The sequence below is a fragment of the Ornithodoros turicata genome, chromosome 1 (genome assembly GCF_037126465.1).
Source record: "Ornithodoros turicata isolate Travis chromosome 1, ASM3712646v1, whole genome shotgun sequence".
Classification (NCBI taxonomy): Eukaryota; Metazoa; Arthropoda; class Arachnida; order Ixodida; family Argasidae; genus Ornithodoros; species Ornithodoros turicata.
In genome coordinates this window covers 184,948,941-184,969,227 of record NC_088201.1, presented here as the reverse complement: position 1 = coordinate 184,969,227, position 20,287 = coordinate 184,948,941, and positions in this window count along the sequence as shown.

Sequence of the window (20,287 nt, the reverse complement as noted above, 5' to 3'; positions counted from 1 at the left end):
GTCGCACATAGGTCACACGGTCTCTGGTCGCGTCTGAGTGTTGAAGTTGAAGCATTACGTTTTCTTGGTTGGAGGCGTTCGGATAACACGCTATAATGAACAGCGTTTTTGTGTGTGAATCGTTTGTTACACTTGAGCTGGCAAGCATGGCATGTGAGCTGTACTTTTTCATCGAACGTATTCGACCTCTGCTCTGCGGCCGTTCACAACAAGGAACTCAAACATCTCCGTGGCTTTGAGAGTTTTGCTGACGAGTTACATGGGCCTCTAGCGATTCACCGCAACATGTATTGGTTGTATCGCCGTCACCAATGGAAAGTGTCTGGTGGTTACTTGGCGTTGCAGTTATGTTTACGTCAGTTGCAGTTATGCTTGCAATCTGACAACAAAGCAAGTGCGTTGTGCAGTGCGACTGTGAGATTTGAAAGATGCTCCCTTTGTTGGTCGATTTGTTTGCGCGAAGTATCGTAAAAGGCGGGGTGTTCTAATGTTTTGTTTTATTTTGTTTCAACTCGTGTTCTCCTTCATCATTACTGTTATTATTCAAAGCAGCTTCGCCTCTTCAGGCAATTCTGATTTACTCTGCATTTATTGTTCTACAGATGGCTCTATTTCCTTCCGTCGAAGGACTTGTTGTTTGCCTAAGAATATGTTTCATGCAAGAATTTATGAGCACGTCACGTATTCTGTATTCAATGTTGAGCACGTCGTAAATCTGGACATTTAACATTGCCAACCACCATGCCTACAGAAGCTCTACTGCGGTGTATTGTGTTAGAGTATCCTGCACATCGTATTTATTTTTGATAACTGTTTGTTGTTTAACAAATTTATTGTTCAACCAGATTTCCAATACTGTGTAATACATCCATAACCCTAGGACTAAGAGAGGGACAAGAGAGAGACCTAAGAGAGGGACACAATCTAACGACACCAGCTCACCTGCTTCATTGCCATCTTATATTGTGTTACACAAGCTCGAAGTCACCAGTTGATGTAACTGAAAAGAAGCAAAAACCCCTAGTAGTCACGTAGCATGCCCAATATTTTGCAATTAAAAAAAACAAGAAATTGGTACTATTTCATGTAAACTGCTTGTTGGTCTCCTGGCGGAAATCTGCTTTCTTTGTGAAAGAACTGTTCCATTTGCCACTGGGACAGAGTCCTCAGCTGTGCAGGCTCCTCCGAGGCTGTGGGCACTCTTGTATGTGCGTCAAGGACGAGGGCATCAGGCTCGAACAGCTGAAATGTCGACATTTAGCTCAAATAGTACAATACCTAAGACCTAACATCTACATATACACATTATACGCTATACATGGATCATTTTTATTTTTAATAGAACACAGGATATGCTCTATTTTACACTGTCACACAGCTCATCTAACAACTGTATTGGCAACAGTGTTACCAGCAAATAAGGGCTTAAGTAGGTGCACAGCCTTGCAGGATGCCCAGAGCAAGTTGAACTGGTTGAACACAGCAGTACACCACTGGTATGATAATGGTTGGTAGGGTTATTTTTTGGTAATGTGAAACAGAGCGCAGAGTTGTAGCAGGAACAAAATCTCATGAGAACATAGTGCATTAAAGGTAGGTTCCTTTAATTTAGAGGTGACCTGCAGAGCACTTGCTGGAGTTGTTCTGGCATGTTACCCTGGTGAAAGACTTCAGTTGCCATACAGATGGGCTGCCCTGGTTTGAGAGAAGAAAATAACACAGTATACAGCTCCAGTTCCGGTGAATGCAAATGATGTAATCCAACTGAGCAATGATTATAAGATAAGAAGTGTAAACAAGAAAATTTCCCCCTCAGTATCATATTTGTGCACATGATAAAGCAAACTGTAAATCAAATAACGAAAAAGGTAATAAAACCTGTGAACAATATACAGAGCACGAATGATAGGCAAGGCAGTGCATCAAAGAGGAATCTGGAAAGAGGGTGCACAGGCATTTGTCTGCTCTGAATAGTGGGTTGCAGTGATCATGCTGTCTCACCTAAGGCGTTTCAGGCTCCGCTGAGGAAGTCACCTGTAAACATGAAAGCAGATGAGTGAAGAGAAAAGAACGGATACGTATGTTCAACATATTACATAAATATTCTGTTGAAGTATGGTTTCTAAGATCATGCTAAGCGAAGTGTACTTTTATCAACAGTGCACCACCTGAGTTTAGGGACTAGATTCGGTAACTTCTCTTTTGTCTTTGTTTTTTTTTACTCTGTCTGTGCCGTAAGCGGCGGCAACGTTCAGAGTCACGCAGATGAGAATTAACCCATTAACGCAATCCTGAAATATGTGATAGCATTTGAACCACACGGACTGAGAGACCTTTGTTAGCCCCAATAACGAAAAATACTCACACTTTTGCGCAGTTTAGGTGGATGCTCTCTCCCCGGTGTGGACAGATATTGTGATGGTGCTACACTTTGATTCAGACGACACTGAGCTGGTTATACAGCACGTTGAAGAGATTCAGCGTACCCTTCGTAAATTCAATCATGCAAATGTCCGCTACAAACACGAGCAGTCGATGGCACCGCATCGTCTTTCCACTCCGGCGGTCCGATTGCTTCGTGGCATCAAAACCTGTCAGTCTCGTCGCTGGGAAGCATATAGCATTGGATGCCAGACGAATATTGACGTAAATTAGGGCAACCAACTATCCAACATATTATCGGCATGTCGACGAAAACCACAGGATGCGACTATGTGATTGCGATAGACCACGACCATCGCGCGGAAGCTGCCGTCATTGAGATTTCCACTCCCGATGAGCGCATACGCGGGATCCTACGGCGCATGCTCCTGGCGGGACCACGACACATCACGATAACGTGTGGCCGAGTCGGCCGTGGTCCCGTCAAGTTGCACGCTGTGTCTCCGCTCGGGAGCTCACCACCTTCCTTCGTCGTTTTTCACATAGTATTGCCATAACAAATCACAATCAACAGGAGCACTGCAGCTGATGACGGTGGAAAGTCCTACTCACTTCTTCAATTTAGCGTGTTGGATGCTGCACTCAAAAATGGCGCAGCCCTAAAGCCACCAGTACACTGCAAAATAGTTGACCTTCTTTTCCAGTCAATGGTCAACCTCACCATGTAAGTTAGGCCCAACTGGTATCACCTGGGTTTATTATGTTTTGTTCCCGTCAAAAAACCACAACAATAACAATTGTATTTCTTTTTTGTAGCTACCCATCAAAGAATTTTTACTTTAAGGCAGTGAACTTGCTACTTGTGCGATATCCATGTCTTACCGATGTTACTGGATCTGGCTACGTAAGTTTATTAATGTGATCGATGCGAGCATGTTAGAGTTGTGGAACCAAGATCATGTTTCTGTGATGCTCCCCTCAGAAGTGCGTACAACTAGATAATTCAGGCCGTACTCATTCAGATTTACTGTTAGATTAGCTTGTGAAGCGGTAAAGGAAACATGAAATTTTGCCCATTTTGCATTTGACCAAATATCTGACCAATTTCTAATGTTGGTAAGCCATCTGATTGAAACCGCACAATTGCCTAGTACCATGCTGGCAGAAGGCAGCTAATGCAACGTTGCTTTCAACGAGGCACTACTTGTGTGACCACAGCGGCCATAGAGGGTTCCAATCTTCTAGTAAGTGTGTCAGTCTACCATTTACACGACATCGCTTGCATAATTTAATTTTGCTCCACCCCGAATGGAAAGTAGCAAATCATATTTGAAGGCTGGTGTTGTCTTTACAAAGCCAAGTGCTATGGGCAGACCTCCAACTATGCTCTGTGGGACAGCCACTCAAAGTTTTGGAAGGTACTGCATGCGAGATACTTGTCTGAAATTGTTACTTGGTGGTTCAGCTCCCCGTGTCAGTTTTGCGTCATATTTTGGTAGCTGCTGGACAGTATGACGCGCCAATCTATTCCTCAAGGTACACAATATTGCATCAACTGATGATTTTATAAATCAGAAACTGTGACTTGTCGATTCCAGACAGCTGTGTCGCATGCAGTAGGGTCATTCCAGGCCAAATCACCCAAAGGTCGTGCTCGAGCCTCCTCAGTTTTGCTTCTAAATATTATCATGAACTCCTTATTGCAAACAAAGATCTTTTTTTCGAATTTTACTGGACAATGGTAATCGTCGTCGATTTAGGCGGGGTCAAAGTTCGTCTGAATCGCGAAAACCATGCTACGAAAAAACTTACCTAATGAGCAGGGTTTTGCATCTAGGTGGACTTTAGTGACATAAAATGAAAGACCGTGGCCCTAACATTCTGCCAACATCGAGTGCTTCCCTGGTGTTTCATATTCGGCCAGGGAAACAGGGCTGCTTTTTGGCACTATTTTTGGCAACTTTGCACCTTGTTAAGGACACTTTTCGCACAAGCTGGAAGGAACAAAAAAGTTCAGCGTGTTCTGGACCTTCCATATTTGAAAATCACAGGTTCTGAAGGCATAATACTTTTTGCCTCATTTAATCCCAAATGTACTTTTGGTAAAGTTCGCCGTCTTCAACACCGTTTTTCAAAACGAAGCGGTCTGCCGAGAAAAATCCAGATGAGTGGAGATGACAGATTAATATCTATACTAACTCATATAAAAAAGTTAAGAAGGTACCTTGTGATAAGAGTAAAAAAATATTTCTTTTTTGTCTCACCTCCTCTACACACACTAGGCAATGCTGGGGCGCGCGAGGCTTGATTCGGCTAAGGATGTGTTTTCGTGTGGTGAAGTTTTCCTATCCGTTATGGGAAACCAGAACCATCTATGTTACTACCGCGCACTAGCCCGAGGCGTTCATGTGCTGCTTGCTAGTCTATCCACACCGAACAGCTGGCTGCCGAACCTCAGCCTACCACGCTGGAATGATAAAACAGTTTAGTTACAATTCGTACGGTCTACATATTTTATTTTCGCGATTATAACTGTTTGAAATAAGAACAAAAAGGTACCCACATAAATGAAATGCACAATGATTTCATTATTATTACATATTTAAAAAGCTAAGACGACCATTGGTAGGGTATCTCATTAAAAGTGACCGCTACAATTCTCTCTGTACGACGAAAAGACAGATATTGAACGCTTTTCCGAATGAAGTGTCCGTGCGTGCCACGCACTTTCATACCGCAGTCCTTCGTTTTGAACTCGCGCGTTCCTGACAGTTAGTCGTGAGCATTTGTCACATTATTCACTGCCACGTCGTTTGCGTTTTGCCTTCACTTAGTTAAATACACGCTGAAGTGTAAACACCAGACAACCATAGTGAAGGAAAACATCCTTGTTGAAACAACAACCTTGAAAGCAACACTGTTCCACACGACGACTTCAGCAAGGAACTTGGAGGAATAACAACCTTTTTTGGTAACCCGGTATGCATCACATGTGAGAAAGGCGATCATAAATAAATCAGCCTGCCGCGGATGAGGTTCCTAAGCCGATTTCAAGGCCATGTGTTAAAGGTTGCGCGGATGCGCGAGCGCGTTTTTAGACGCTACAATGCAGCAAAAGTCGTGCGCTCACAACGTGCCCTGTGTTGCTATTAACCATAAGAAATGCGCATTTGAAAGGAGAGCATGGCTTGCTCATAATATTCCGGCCGCAGGACGCGGCTTGTGAAACCTGGGCACGCGATCTGTTCACGCGACTCACATGGAGCCGTCTCACACGGCCCTCGCGTAACTATGTGGGACATAAGAAATGTTTTCTCGCCCTTATCAAAAAGTAACTTTCTATTTTTCTATATGCGTTAGTACAGATATTGATCTGTCATCTCCACCCATTTGGATTTTTCTCGGCCGACACTTCATTTTCAAAAATGACGTTGGAAATGGCCAACTTTGCCAAGAGTACGACATTTCGGATTAAATGTGGCATAAACTATTACGTATTCGGTCTTCAGAACATGTGATTTTGAAGTACAAAAAATCCAGAATACGCGGATTTTTTTTTTTTTTTTTTTGCCCTTCCAGCTTGTGCGAGAAGTGCCAAAGTTGCAAGAAAAAGCGCCAAATAGCAGCTCTCGTACGCTGGCCGAAAATGGGACATGAAGGAAGAACTTGATATTTGCAGAATGTTAAGGCCACGCTCTTTCATTCTATATCAGTAACATCCACCCAGACGCAAAACCCTGCTCAGCAGGTCACCTTTCTCGTTTTCGCCACTCTGACGAAGTTTGACCCCGCCTACATCGGGAGCAGTTCAACATAGGGTCGTAAGACTCTGGAGAAAATCTTTATTTGCAGTAAGAACTGCATGATAATTTTTGGAAGCAAAACAGAGGGGGGTCGAGCACGACCTATGAGTGATCTGTCCTGGTATTACAAAGTGCACACTTGTGACCTTCTTTGGCAGGATTCATGGATTGTTACCTTAAGAAATATTAAAAAACGAGCCGCGTAAGGTGCAGTCAAACAGAAGGCTCGTGGAAGCAAGGGAGCAGTTTGCTGCGTCAAAGAAAAGAGTAGGAAACGTTGAGGAAACACTTTTCCGAGGAAACACTTCAAAGAAGAAAAGTGAAGAAAGTAGCTGTAAGCTTTTACCTACAAAAATTAGTTTTTAACTTAGTGACTGATTTTGTTTTGTACTTGTTATAGTTCTTCAAGATTTCGATAACCAAGCTATGACAGTCACCCCAGTGCTTAGCAGATATTAGCTGTTCAATGAGTACTTTAAAGTACTGATCTCCATAGATTTGACGAGCTGGTTGTTATACTGCATAAAGAGCAGTTCTGAAAAAATACTTCAAGCGTATTCGCCCTCTTCGTCAGAGTGCCAACGTTGTATGATGGAGCCAGTCCTAAATTTGAAATGTATCTGGAATAAGGTGTCAGAACTTTAATGTACTAATTTCAAGTAACAAGGTTATTGCAACCAATTACTGTTACTGTAAATAACTACTGTAGCGCAATCGGCCATTGTTAATGACAGTGACATTCAATAAACGTCTGTAGCACTGGGAGCATTGCTTGTTCCCAGTGCAGTTGTGCAGTGAACGCTGCACGTCCCTGTCTAAACATGCCCCCACTGCAAATAGGCACTTTTCCAAACGAACAAGTGCAACAACAAGTTACACTTTACTTAGTTCACTTTTCACTCACAATTCATAAATCACACTCATATTTCTTGTAGTTTACGTGCCACGCAGTGCCGTCAAGCACCAATTGAAAACTATCGATTATTAACTTTGCAATTTACAGTAGTGGCATTTTATATATTTGTCTCCACAAGCTGTAGAGGGGAACATGTTAAGTGAGAATGTTTTATGCAAATTCATGCAAAATATCTACTTAAAATGTGAGTCACTGGTACTTCAGAACGTACAAAAATCAGGAGAACTGTATCGCATATTTTACAACAATGACACCTGAGAAACTTTTCTTTTTGGACAGCATAATCATGTAAGTGCCTCTGGTGCGGAGGATGAGGTCAGCATCACAGAGCATGAACAGTGACTCCTAAAAGAAGCAAAAATGCCTGAGCCTGATGAGGTTCAGGTCATGAGCCGAATGGATGCCACCTTCAGTCGAAGAGCCACAGCGCTGGCGGAACTCCCCTCCATAGCCATTGAAGGAGCGCTTCCCGTATCTCCGCGGATCCCGTGGATTCCGCAAGGGTAAGTGTTATTTAACCTCACAGGGTTGTTCAAGGTGAAAGCTTACAATCCAGGTAAAACAGTTACGTACTTCTAGAAACTTTGCTGCAATCGGTTGTTGGTTGGGTGAAATGATGTGAAATCAGGTACATAAGGTGAAATGAAGAAAAAGACCCATTGTGCAGATTTGTTTGTGGCTTTTAGTAAATATACCCTTCAAAGTGAATTGCGGCGCATTATGACCACCTCTGCCATAGAAAATAGGGTGGTATAGGACATTTATGATTTCTTGGAACGTGCTGCTTCTATTTTCCATCATTTACTGAAAAAACTGTCTAGGTTGAATATTTCCTTAAAAAGATATTTCGTGTTTCAAGCACCCAATGCACCATCGTGTGAAATTCATATGTTCGGAGTGTCAGTATTAGAAGGCAGATTCTTTATTTTAGGGCCAGCATTTTTTATTCATATTTATTTTAAATACTTGTTGGTCATGTTGTGAAGCAGCGCAGAGCCTTCATGATGGTCGCATTGAATGGCAGTGATATATGGCGAATTGTGGAGCAATGGGCCCATTGCTATTGTTACATTTTCTTTTAAAGCTTTATGGTAAGATTTTATTCGAATAAACCATGTTGACATCACGTTAAAAATTATGACAAAAATGCTTTATGGGTGTTCACAAAGCTGCTTCTGTTGCAATATTTCTTGATTGTTGTCTTGAAAATTGTTGGCACAAACAGTAGTCTAAGCTCCATGATTTTGATGAGTTCCTTCAGACAAGGTTATCCACATGCTGCAGTCAGTTGCTACAATCCACTAAGTGCCCGCTGCAGAACTTAAGATAAGGGGTAACTGTTGGGGTCAACCCTAGAATTAGAAATTTGAGTTTGGGTGGGGGTAATGTCAGGGGTAAACCGAAAAGTCGGGCGATCTTTATTGATAACTCGGCGTACAGCAGAGGCAAATACTGTATTGTTGCTCTTACACCTGCAGTCCTCATATGTATATTTTCTGTCATCTGTCACTTTTGTAGGGAATACCAAAGACTTCAGGGTGAAGACCCTCTATGTGGTACATCATCTGGATTAAGGGAAACCAGGGAGTTTGCTGTGTCACGAAGAATAAAATGCAAAGAGGATCTCCTTCAGAAAATAGAGAATCCCTCCCTCTCATCCCTCTCATGCGGTGAAACACGTAGGAAACGTAAGTATACTTCCTACTGTTCATTTATAATTAATTGTGTTATATCGTATGCTGAGTGTCTTGTTTTTACTGGCAACATATTAAGAAAATTAAAAATGGCAACTTGCAGTAGGGGGCACAGGTTTGCTTTACGTAACAGTCGTTCTGCCTTGAAGCTGGTAGGAATAATGACACTTGTGCAATTAACCCTCTAACAAACAAAAATAGTATTTCTATTAATTTTTTTTTGGGGGGATGGGGGAACCCCAAGACAGCTGAATTGAAAGCAATCACTGTAAAAGTAGTTCCATTTTGAAAATAGCTCATCCAAGTAAAGCCCACATTTAATGTGGCGCAACGTAATTTCTGGTCATACGTTTTTGAAGGTGACACTACAATTGAGCAAACCTGCATTAACAGCTCCGTCGCGCCAAAATTTGTGACTTGCATTTTATAATATCATGTGAAACCTTTACGTAAACAAATGCTTTAGCAAAGAGTGATTTTTAAGTTTGAATTGAATAATGAATCGGATATCAAGCAATACAAGATGAATACATAAAAATATTACATAGATATACAATTTAGTGAAATGTATGAATAAGGGGGACATTAAATAGAATCATCCTGCTTGTAATAAAAAAAACTAAGCACATTTTAATTTTGGGGGGGATGGGGGAACCCCAAGACTGCTGAATTGAAAGCAATCCCTGTAAAAGCAGTTCCATTTTGAAAATAGATGTTCCAAGTATAGCTCACATTGAATTTGGCGCAACGTAATTTCTGGTCACACGTTTTTGAAGGTGACACTACAATTGAGCAAAACTGTTCTAACTGCACCGTCGCGCCAAAATTTGACATTTTGTGGGATTAGATTTTATTCTCCCTGCAACAACAACAAATAAGTGATGAGAAGAGTGTTACATCACAGTGATGTGCGACCTACCTGATTATGAAGGAGACATACAACAAAAATTATCAGAGAACAAAGAGAGGAAAGGGGGTGATTTGTGAACAATTAAGTACGAGTGAAGAACACGACAGTCACCCTGAACACCCACTAGCATAGGCTACAGGGTACCAAGGAAGCCTGTGGACAATAGGGACTCCACAAACACATGGGGACGCCGGCAGTGGTGCAAAATGCACACACTGGCTTGAATCCTTTCAAAACCACCAACTATATGATGTGTTCTGGAAATGTTTCCAGTTGTGACATAATTACCCGGCTACTCACCAGCTTCTTTGTTGTCGCTGCAGAGAGATGGGCCGCTTGGCCTCGACAGTGCCGTCATAATTGTACACCTGCAGAAATGCACAAACCTGATCTGGCTGCACAGTATGATGAAATTAAGGTAAAAGCCTCAGGATGAGAGCCGCCAATATTTCCAACAGAGACTGTTCTTCTTCTGGGCATTATGAATGTGATTCAAATAAACCAAAAGTAACGTAACGTCTGCAGCCAAAGCAACGTCTGCTGAAATGTTTTTAAATCCTATTGAAGTAAAAATGTTTTTCACTGTAATGCCTACCTGAATTATGCTTGAAATGCAGAAAGAGTAGCAGCATTGTACAGCACGCATCGTGTTACACCTCAAAGCTTTAAGGACAGTCCACATTGCGTTTGAAGAAAGTAGAAGCCCACTTTATAATCGGAAGTTGGAGGCGAAGCCAACTTTACATTACGGAGTATGCCGCAAATCTGGCTTGCAGGATGGTGGCGATATGAAAAAAAATGAAGATCTGTATATTTTTGAATATCGCTATTTGTTTCAACAACGAAATCGAATCTACGATTATTCAATTCAATAATAAAAAGTTCACAGTCCTGAGTTTTTACTTAGTTCGGCCCGTTTCCGGCAGCCTTGCTTTTTGTTGGTATCATGTGATCCAGAAATTAGGCAAAGCCTAATAAAGTAGGCACTAGTTGAAATATATTTTTTACAATCATCGTCTTCAATTCTGCTACATTGGCTTTTCACAAAAACCCACAATTAAAAAGGTTTCGAAAATATATCCTCTAAGTAGTAGCTTAATTGCGCAAGTGTCCTTGTTTTAATAGTCTCAACTACTTGTGAGCTTACATTATATTCATAGCTCTGCTAATGAACCATCCTATTTCAAAATATGTTGCCAATAAAAACATTTTATAGAGTACACACACGACGGGTGTTCCCTGTTGAATAGCTATCGTAACTGCTAAATATTGCAATCTTTCAGATGTCCTCGCTATCTATGCCCTTCAGGCAATCTGCGACAACATGAAGGAGCCTGCAGCATGTGGAACCTTCTTTGTAAAAAAGTGGTGTAAGTACATTTGATGTATTAGAGGTGTGAAAACTGAAGCAGATGTAGGTATATATGTTGCATTTATAAGTAGTCTTGTATGCTGCATATTTATACTTTATACTTAAGTGATAGGACATTCACAAAATCTCATCTTTTATTCCCTCATTTCAATTCCCTATCAATCGCAACCAAATGTTAGGCTGCGCCTTCACAATTCTTCATATAACTGTAACTGTGTGTTGTGGTCTTCCTTTTCATGATGTGGTCTGATTGCCTACTCCTGTGTGTTGTTTTGCTTTTTTTTCAACTCATCGTCGTCAATGTATGTATGTGTGTGTGTGGTTTTGTTCTAGTGGCACAGGAATGTTGATGGGCTCGGGCTTGCTGAGTGTGGGCTTTGGTTACTTCACTATTTATTCAATGCAATTAGCGTAAATATTCTCATGAGGCTTACCCAGCCTCTTTCCCTTTTTTCCGGCGTGCTTTGCATTTTTGCCCCTATTTCTATTGATCAGTTATATAGGTTTCATACTAAAATTAGGGTTTCCGTTTAATTTGCGCGACATTCAATGAGGGAAATCAGACGAAGTGGTGGTTTTCACTAATATGAGTATAAGCGTAAAGACACTAGGAAAAATGCATGCCATAAAGCATCTTCAAGCTTCTCACAGTCTGACAGTATAATGCGTAGTACAGTGATAGTATAATGTTAGGTATACAAAAAATGTGCAGAACATAAGGATTTGTAGTGACATGAGCTATTTCAGAGTGATTATAGTCTTATATATATCAGCGCGGGAGTTTGCGGCTGTTTCAGCATAATCTGAATAGGCAGTTCCTTTCTTCTACATGAGATTAAAATGAAAAAAAATGAGCACACACATATCTCCATTCTTCAAATAATAACCGATAGCTCTGTAGCATGGGACAGGACACATGACTATAATTCGTCATACACCAGTACACATGTTTCACGACATGTCTGATAGCGAAATGAATCATTGTCCCTCAATGCTCTTGTGAGCCAGTGTGCCTTGAACTTAGGGCACGCTCCTGTGCCGCCTAGTTGTCTTGAGACCAGCTGTGCCACAGCTTCATGTCCGAACACTCCCTTTGGACATAATGAGCTCAGAGACTGCCATTTCATAACTTATTACAAGTTATTTTGGGGGGTTTAATAACACTGGAACGGTCAGCCTAACCTAAGCCTGTGCATATAGGGCAATATGATGTAAAATCCCACTGTTACAGCACATGTAGTAGCACAGAAAGTCTTCCTAAGAGTGCATATATCTTACTTTCCAGATGAATGTTCCCGTCACACCCCTGTATTGTTTATTCAGGGAATAAGATAGGCAGCGCAGAAGACCTGTTCTTGTACGTAGATAAAGAAAAATTGTTCCGCACCATTAATGCAGAAGCAGGCATTGCGGTATTAATGTCTGCATACTTTATACTCCATATAATTATTCCAAAGGCTGCGTATAAAACGGCCTGTGTATTTGAAAGGCTTTGTCTTTCAGCTCACGGCTCTCGCCTCCGGCCTGTCAAATTTTCCAACACATGGAGCCAAACTCTGTAGAGAGTGTGGCGCTGTACAAATGACTAATAAACCCCTTGTTCATTTCTCCCAGTTGTGTTACTTTCAGGGACAGCTTTCAAACTAACTGCTCCATGGCACGGGAGGGAGTCAACACCAATTACACTTCTGCTACGCCCTTATTTTGGGCGTACCTGAGAGCACCTCTATACACCCTTACTTTCGTAAACTTGAAAACACCCTTATTACACCCTCGTTTTGGGTGTAAATGAGAACACCCTTATTACGCCCTTTATAAGGGTGTAACTTCTTACACTAAAAAGGGAGTAAGTTATCATACACCCATCTTACACTTAAAGGGTAGTAAAAAAGTTTAGTGTGTATTAATACATTCGATACAAAATGTCTTTAACGCGTGCAGAATATCTAGAGCCTGAAGTTTTAGGGTTGAACCCGATTCTTCCCCGAGTTTGCATCCCGAATTGAAGGTTGCCTCTTTAGGGTGAAACCCGATATTTACCCGGCAAATTGCCCTCACTGAAGTCCGTAGGAATGCACACTTAGCTTGTTTGGCAGCAAATGCAGTTACATCACAGTTTGTACCAATCCAGTACAGTTAGTTTGAGTAACTGAGCCCGATTTCTCCCCGAATTTAGCATACTGGAAGTTTTTCCACCCGAATTCGCACGAATTTAGAGCGTATGTTTATTTACCCGATTTTTACCCTCCGAATTTAGAAAAAAATATTTCCCGAAAACTTCAGGCTCTAAGAATATCCTAACTGAGCATTATGAAGTAACTTAGAACGGCTAGCACAGAAACCATTCTATAAATAACTGTGACATAGTTAATAACTAGACAAGTTCAAAAACGCTTTCCGACATATCATCTTCACTCATTCGGAAGCGATTTTAAAAGCTCAAATGTCCGTAAATGGAGCCTGCAGAGCACGTTTTCAAACACGATGACTACAGCTAAGGCACGGGCTCGTGCCGCGCATCCCCACTAAAGGCAGTTTACAGAGCAGCCGCATGGTGCGGACGCTGTTCGATCTCGAGGCGAATAGACTGGAACGTGTAAATGAGAACATCATTGGGCACACGCTGTAACTCTCAGATGATACAAAACAAACCAGTTACCATGTATTCATAAGCATACTACCATTCACTAAATAGGCGAATTGCTAGTGACTCAAATAAAATAATATAAAAGAATGGCATTTCAACATCTTTGACTGTGAGATTCAGTACCCAACAGAACCGTGCGCTTTGAGGACCTCTACACGCCTTGGGCCCGCCTCACAGACTGGAAACCTTTCTGAATATGTCCAGCTGGCACTGGATTAAAAGATATATCGCAAGAATGGTCATCTGCTGCCCTCGCGGTGATTTTTTTATTAAAAACGCTAAAAATTCTCACTCTCGCCGTGTTAAACACTGCGTAGGGAATGATAACAACAACAGCACTGGCAGAGTACCTTTTATTTGTTTTGTAATTTCTAAGAGTTCATTACTTTGTGCGAGTCATTAAAATGCCCGCTGTAACTGCTGCCACACCCTTGATCTGGACGTGAGTAGCACTGCCATGATTCTTAATAATTTTGCGATTCAACTAGTTCAGAAATTAACCGCAAGGGGGATGGATGTGTGACTATTCAGGAGGAACAAAGCATTACGATTCAGATCTCTGCCCCACTCTCAGATGGAACGGAGACATCGTTCTGCGCTCCTCGTTACCGATGTTCTGGGTTGATTTGTTGTGTACCTATACCTCGTTATTAGTTATTTATGGTGTTCCTTTTTAAGATATGTTGTTCTTCCTTGATTTTGGTAAGTCATATTTAGTAAGTCATTTAGATACAACACATGGATTCTTTCGACAATATATCGCTGACTTTACCCCTCGGGCATGGGCAGTCTTCACAGATTCCAAATCTGCACTTCACGCTATTGAAAATTCCGGCATACGAGGCCCATCCGCACCCCTGGTCACAGATGTGTTAATGGCTTACCAAACTGTGTACGCAGCAGGCCACAGGCTAGTTCTCCAGTGGGTTCCAGTCCATTGTGGTGTCGTGGGAAATGAGCAGGCCGACAGCACCGCAGAAGCAGCACTCTCGTATCGGAAACGGACCAGTATTGTTCTGCTGAGAGGAGACCGTCGTTCCATTCTGCGACGCCTCGTGACACCCCTGACTTCCCGCTAATAGACAACCGACATTCTCCCCCCATCTATGTTGAGCAAAGTTGATCCAACGCTCGCTTTCCGCATGCCACGAAACACCTCTCGTCAAAATGCTGCATTAATCCACCAAATGCGACTCGATGTGGCCTTTACAGCTCAGTGGCGGTACCGCTTGAGACAAGTTGACTCTCCCACCTGATGCCACTGTGGTGCTCTTGAGGATCTGGAGCACATTATTCTTCATTGATCTCACTACCAACCTTCCCGAACCACACTCTCCGAGTCTCTTCGTCAGCTGGACTCTCGTCCCTTCTCCCTCTCGAAATTGCTTGGTCCCTGGCCCAATCCAGCCAAGCAACGATCAGCGCTCAAAGCCCTTTTGACATTTCTGGACACTATCGGACTCCGATCGTTCCGAAGTGGCTCTGTATTTTATACCCCACATCCCCACCAGCAATGGGGTAGAGTATCGCCTCTGGCGATGAACGTCCCCACTCTCCTTCTGAAAATGAAGTTGTTGTTGTTGTCATTTGGATAAAAATGCTTATTTGCTATGATCAGATTTCATGCATGGTGTTTTGTGCTTTTCTACAATAGTTTACCTGTCCTTTATGCAATTCTTATAGTCGGATAACGAAAAGAATCTTGGGATAGCGATTCAATAGGTAATAGCTCTCCTGCCTAGAGTGCAGCCGTACGCATTCTTGAACCATGCAGCTGCATGCCTGGGACAAGAAGTAATGATTTCATGCTGTGGTCCCATTGCAGATGGACCTTATTTCTAGGAGTTGCGACGATCGTTGGTGAAAAAAAGCGCTGTAGCCTTGGAAGAATGAGATGACGTCGCAACCAATGAGCAAGGCCCGCAGAGGGCGCAGGAACTCACTTCTCTCTTAGCCTCCCGCGGGTGCGGTCGTGTTACTTCTTACTGGTACTCGCCCCAAGTGGCGCTGAGCGCATTTGTAGCGCACGTAGAGCGGCGCTTGCGTCAGTCGGACTGTGGCTCTCGTGGAGAGAGGAAGCGGACTCTCTGTCGCCGCGTAGGAAAGGTGAGTGATTTGCCGTTACGGTTTTCCCGATGTTTGCGCATTGTTGCCGCGCACGTGTGAAGCCTTTTCACCTCACGACTGGACCAGTGACTTCCACGCCATGAGCTGCTTAACATTGTGCGCCTGAAGCCTTTTTTCTGCGTGTTGTCGCATGTTTAGCATTTGCCGTAGCGGTTAGGCCTTTTCGCCGGGGTTTTGTACGCGCTCTCGCACGTTTAGACTTGTTTAGCAGTGTCTTTATTGTTGCAATTTTTACCCGTTGCAAGTACTTTGTTTTTTGCGTCTTTCACGCATAATGCCACGTGTGTGGCGTCATTTTTTATTCACTTCCGATAGTGCGTACAAGATTGAGAAAGACGGGAGTTGGAGGAAGCTTGTCGTCAGCGTCCGGTGCATGGCGTTTATTGCGCACTTTAACCCGAAACAAAGTCGCGGGCATATCGCATCGAGTGCAAGAAATATTTTTCTTCTGTTGGGATGTACTTGTAGGCGCACCCCTGAAAAAAAAAAAAAAAGACGACACTGAAAAACTTGTAAGTGGTTAATACGACGACATCAAGTTTCATAATCCCGATGTCGCTGTCGTTTTAAACTCGTTGTGCAGTTGGAATACTAGGGAATATGCAAAATATCAAATCTAGCGATCATGCCAAGCGGGACAGTGGCACAACGGGAGGAAGACTAGGTCTTGTTCAGTTGCAGCTCTATGCCTATCAGACCGAGCGTTGTATGTACGACCATAGCCATATACGCAGTTCACTTGTGATTGGATCCATAGGTCAGCAAATTCACTCATGATGGCCATCACCGACATCATTCACCATCGCATCACTCAGAATGATGTGATGTTGAATGATGGGCAATGATATGATGTGATGGTGAATTCCATGTTGAGTTATGGACAATGATGTGATGTGATGTTGAGTTTGATGTTCAACGATGTGATGTGACTTTGAATTTGGTGTTGAATTATGAGTATCATGTGATGTTGAGTTCGAAATCCCTGTGATGAGTTTTTCAAGTTGATTTCGTCGTGGTTTGTAGGTTCTGACGTTGACAATTCGGTGGACAAGGGGGAGGGGAGTTGCACAGAAGTATGCTTTCACTAAATATGAATATGCCCCAGTCTCAGTGTTTCAGTTAAAGGGGTTGTGAATACAAATCCAAACATTACACAAAATCACGTTTGAAACGTAGATTTATGGGTGCCAAACATCTCCGTCGAAACCCTTTCACGCTGCGCTGCCCCGCCACGGAGTTATAGCGCTTTGAATACGAGGAGATCCTTTCACTCTCGGCTCGCCTCCTCCTCGCCCGATCTCAATATGACGTAGTACCGAGCGCGCCACGAAAATGTGGAGCTCCCGTCCTCATGACGACGCCTGTAAACAGGGACGCGGCGAGCGCTGAGACGCAACGCGGCGAAGTCAAATGAGCGGAAGGGCTATGACGTAGAGCTATAGAGCAACTGGTCAAGGCGTCACTTCCCGCCGACTTCATGGAGCTGCCCGGCACCGTTTGGCGCCACGGCCGGCCGGGGCCTAAAAAAATGGCGATATCTAAAACTCTGTAGCATAAAAAATAATAGGAGGTGTGAGGTGGGCCTTTGCGTACGGAGTGCGTGGAGTAAGGCGTACAGACTCTGCCAGAGACAGAATTCTATCCGTGTGGTTGCTCAACCCCTTTAACCTGTCCTACGTGTCTTGTGATAATCGGAGTTTACCGGTTGCGGGAAGGTTCCAGCCTTATACGTGACCTTGCTTCCTGTGGATGAGAGGAGAGGGCTGTTTGCAGTTTAGCGTTGTACTCAGAGATCGGGGCCTCGGTCGGTGGGGCGGCGCTGCACTTGTATGGATGGCATCCTTAGAGAGTAGGGGTAAAGAGCTTGACCTTGGCGCTCCCGCGCTATTGGTTTTTCATCACAGGTGCGGTCACTGTGGTGTGGAGTTGGTTCCAGTATAAAGACGCGTCGCGGTTGGGTTGTTATATCGGGTGTGTGGGAGGGGAGTGGACGGGCTTGCCGTTCAGCGTTATACTTGGAGTCGGGGGCTCGGTGGCGCTGCACTTCAATGGCATCCGTAATGGACAGAAGATGATGGCTGACCTTGGCGCTATTACTTCTGCATTGCTTCAGAGCTGGTGTGGTGTGGGGGGCGGGATCCAGCGCATAAAGAAGCGATGCATTCGGGCTGGCATATCGGCTATGTAAATAACAGAGTCTTCTGGTGCTTGTTATTCTGTTTGTTACTGCTGGCACCCAAATATGCCTGCCGCCAGCTCGAATAAGCGAGTACATGGAGAAATGCGACGATAATTGTGCAGTATGGACTCTGGGTAGTCATGTGAACAAAATGATGTCAACTGCCCGACATGATTGTGGGTAACTGGAGCACACCGTGGTTCCGCGTTATGATTTTACGTTGACATTGGCGCACTAAATTACGCTTCGAAATAGCGTGCCATCTACGTCTGATAATAATATAATCACTGATATATACTGAAAACTCCAGAAATAGGCATGCAACTATGCACCAAAAATATGAGCTCAATGTGCACCTCGAAATGTGCATTAAAAGTGTTAATGTAAGCATTGTTAATCGTCGTTGTTGGTGCGACTTGTGACGTCAATGAATTTTTTGCAAAATTTAAGTGTTGCATTAGGGATCACTCTGTAAAATAATGCAGTCGCCGTTCAGGAGCATGCAACAGAGAAGGCACACACTACCAACATAAATTTTGGCACTTTTAGCAGTGCACGACTGTGCAGATTGAATAATAATATAATTGTGATAATATATGCACGTAATGTCTTTCAGCCTGTTTGTATGGTGAAATGTTGCACGTGCCGGATGACAGCTCTGTGGATAATTTAACTAAATTTTAATAATAAAAATCTTTGAGACACGATGATGGAATCAGTGTTTACCGCCCCCGCAATGCTACCGTGTTCGGCCTGGATTGAACCCGCGATCCTGTGCTCAGCAAGCCAACACATTAACGGCTGAGTTACCGAGGCATGCAGTTGTTGAAACATAAACGCCGCTCGTCTTCTTAACGGTATTCGCGTTATGCATGACCGGCAGGTAGCGCATCTAAACTCCAACATGGCGGACGTATCCAGGTTGTCGGTTGATTCCGTTTTTGAGATTTGTAACGTTGACTCTCGATGCGTTGAAGGCGAATGAGTATTACACGCCGCATATCTACTTCTGGCAGGCGTAACCGAGCTGCCCAAAGAGAAGGCTACAGTTGTCGCGTATTATTTGCACTGTTCCATCTTGTGGTATCATGCGCACTTCGTGAAGGTAAATTTCACGTTTACCAGTTGCGAGGCCGAAATAGCAAGCAGCGAGTGCCCTGCGGTGGAGGAATGTCTGACATATGCAAGCACACGACAACTCTGCTGCTGCTATCTTGCAGGTAAGATTTTCTAAGTCTGTGAAAGTTGCCAAGGCTACTCAACAGTATCACAGCTTACACAATTTCATTATGATCTGGCAAAGACGGTTGACGGCGGTTCCCAAGTTGATGTTATCTTCCTAGACCTTACGAGGGCTTTTGACAGCATTCCACATCAGAAATTAGTACATAAGCTCACTTGTATTCTCAAAAACAGGAACCTTGTTAGATGGATAGGAGCGTATTTCTCTCATAGAAAGCAATTTGTGCAGATAGACAATTCCTTTTCTACCTTGCTGAGCGTGACGTCTGGGGTACCCCAGGGGTCTGTACTAGGGCCCTTATTATTCAATCTTTACATAAATGATATTCCTGATGTGAGTGCCTTTGGTGTATCTTTACGCCTTTATGCATATGATGCTGTACTGTATAGACGTGTTTCATATACTGAAGAACAGAATTCATTATCTATGGCATTACAAACTATTGCTAACTGGTGCAAAATAATGCAGTTAAAAGTAAATGCAATGAAAACTGTTGTCATGCATGTAACGACGAACCGCAGTGTTATACATTACGATTATTATGTTGGTAGCGATTTGTTGAGCCATGTGAGTTCCTATAAATATTTAGGAGCGTTTTTTCAGTCTAACCTTTCGTGGAGTGCACATATTGACTATGTTACACATAATTTTTGCGGAGGCTACAGTTAAAAAGAAAGTTGTCACATTCTACAGTGGAAACAAGAACGATAGCATATAAATCTTTGGTACTTCCAATACTGCAATATGTTATCACTGTCTGGGATCCATACCTTAGTATTCAGCAAAAGAAACTTGTACAGGTACAGCTGCGGTAAAACGGTACAGCTGCCCGTTTCATTTACAGGGACTTTCGATCGACTACGTCAGCGACTGCCTTATAGTGCAGAGCAAATCTGCCACTCATTGCCTTATGCTCCAAGGTGCTCAGGCTTCGGTTACTTTTTCAACAGCTTCATAATGAAACATGTACTGCATATCTGGTCAAGGATACTAAGGCACCTAGACACAAGCATA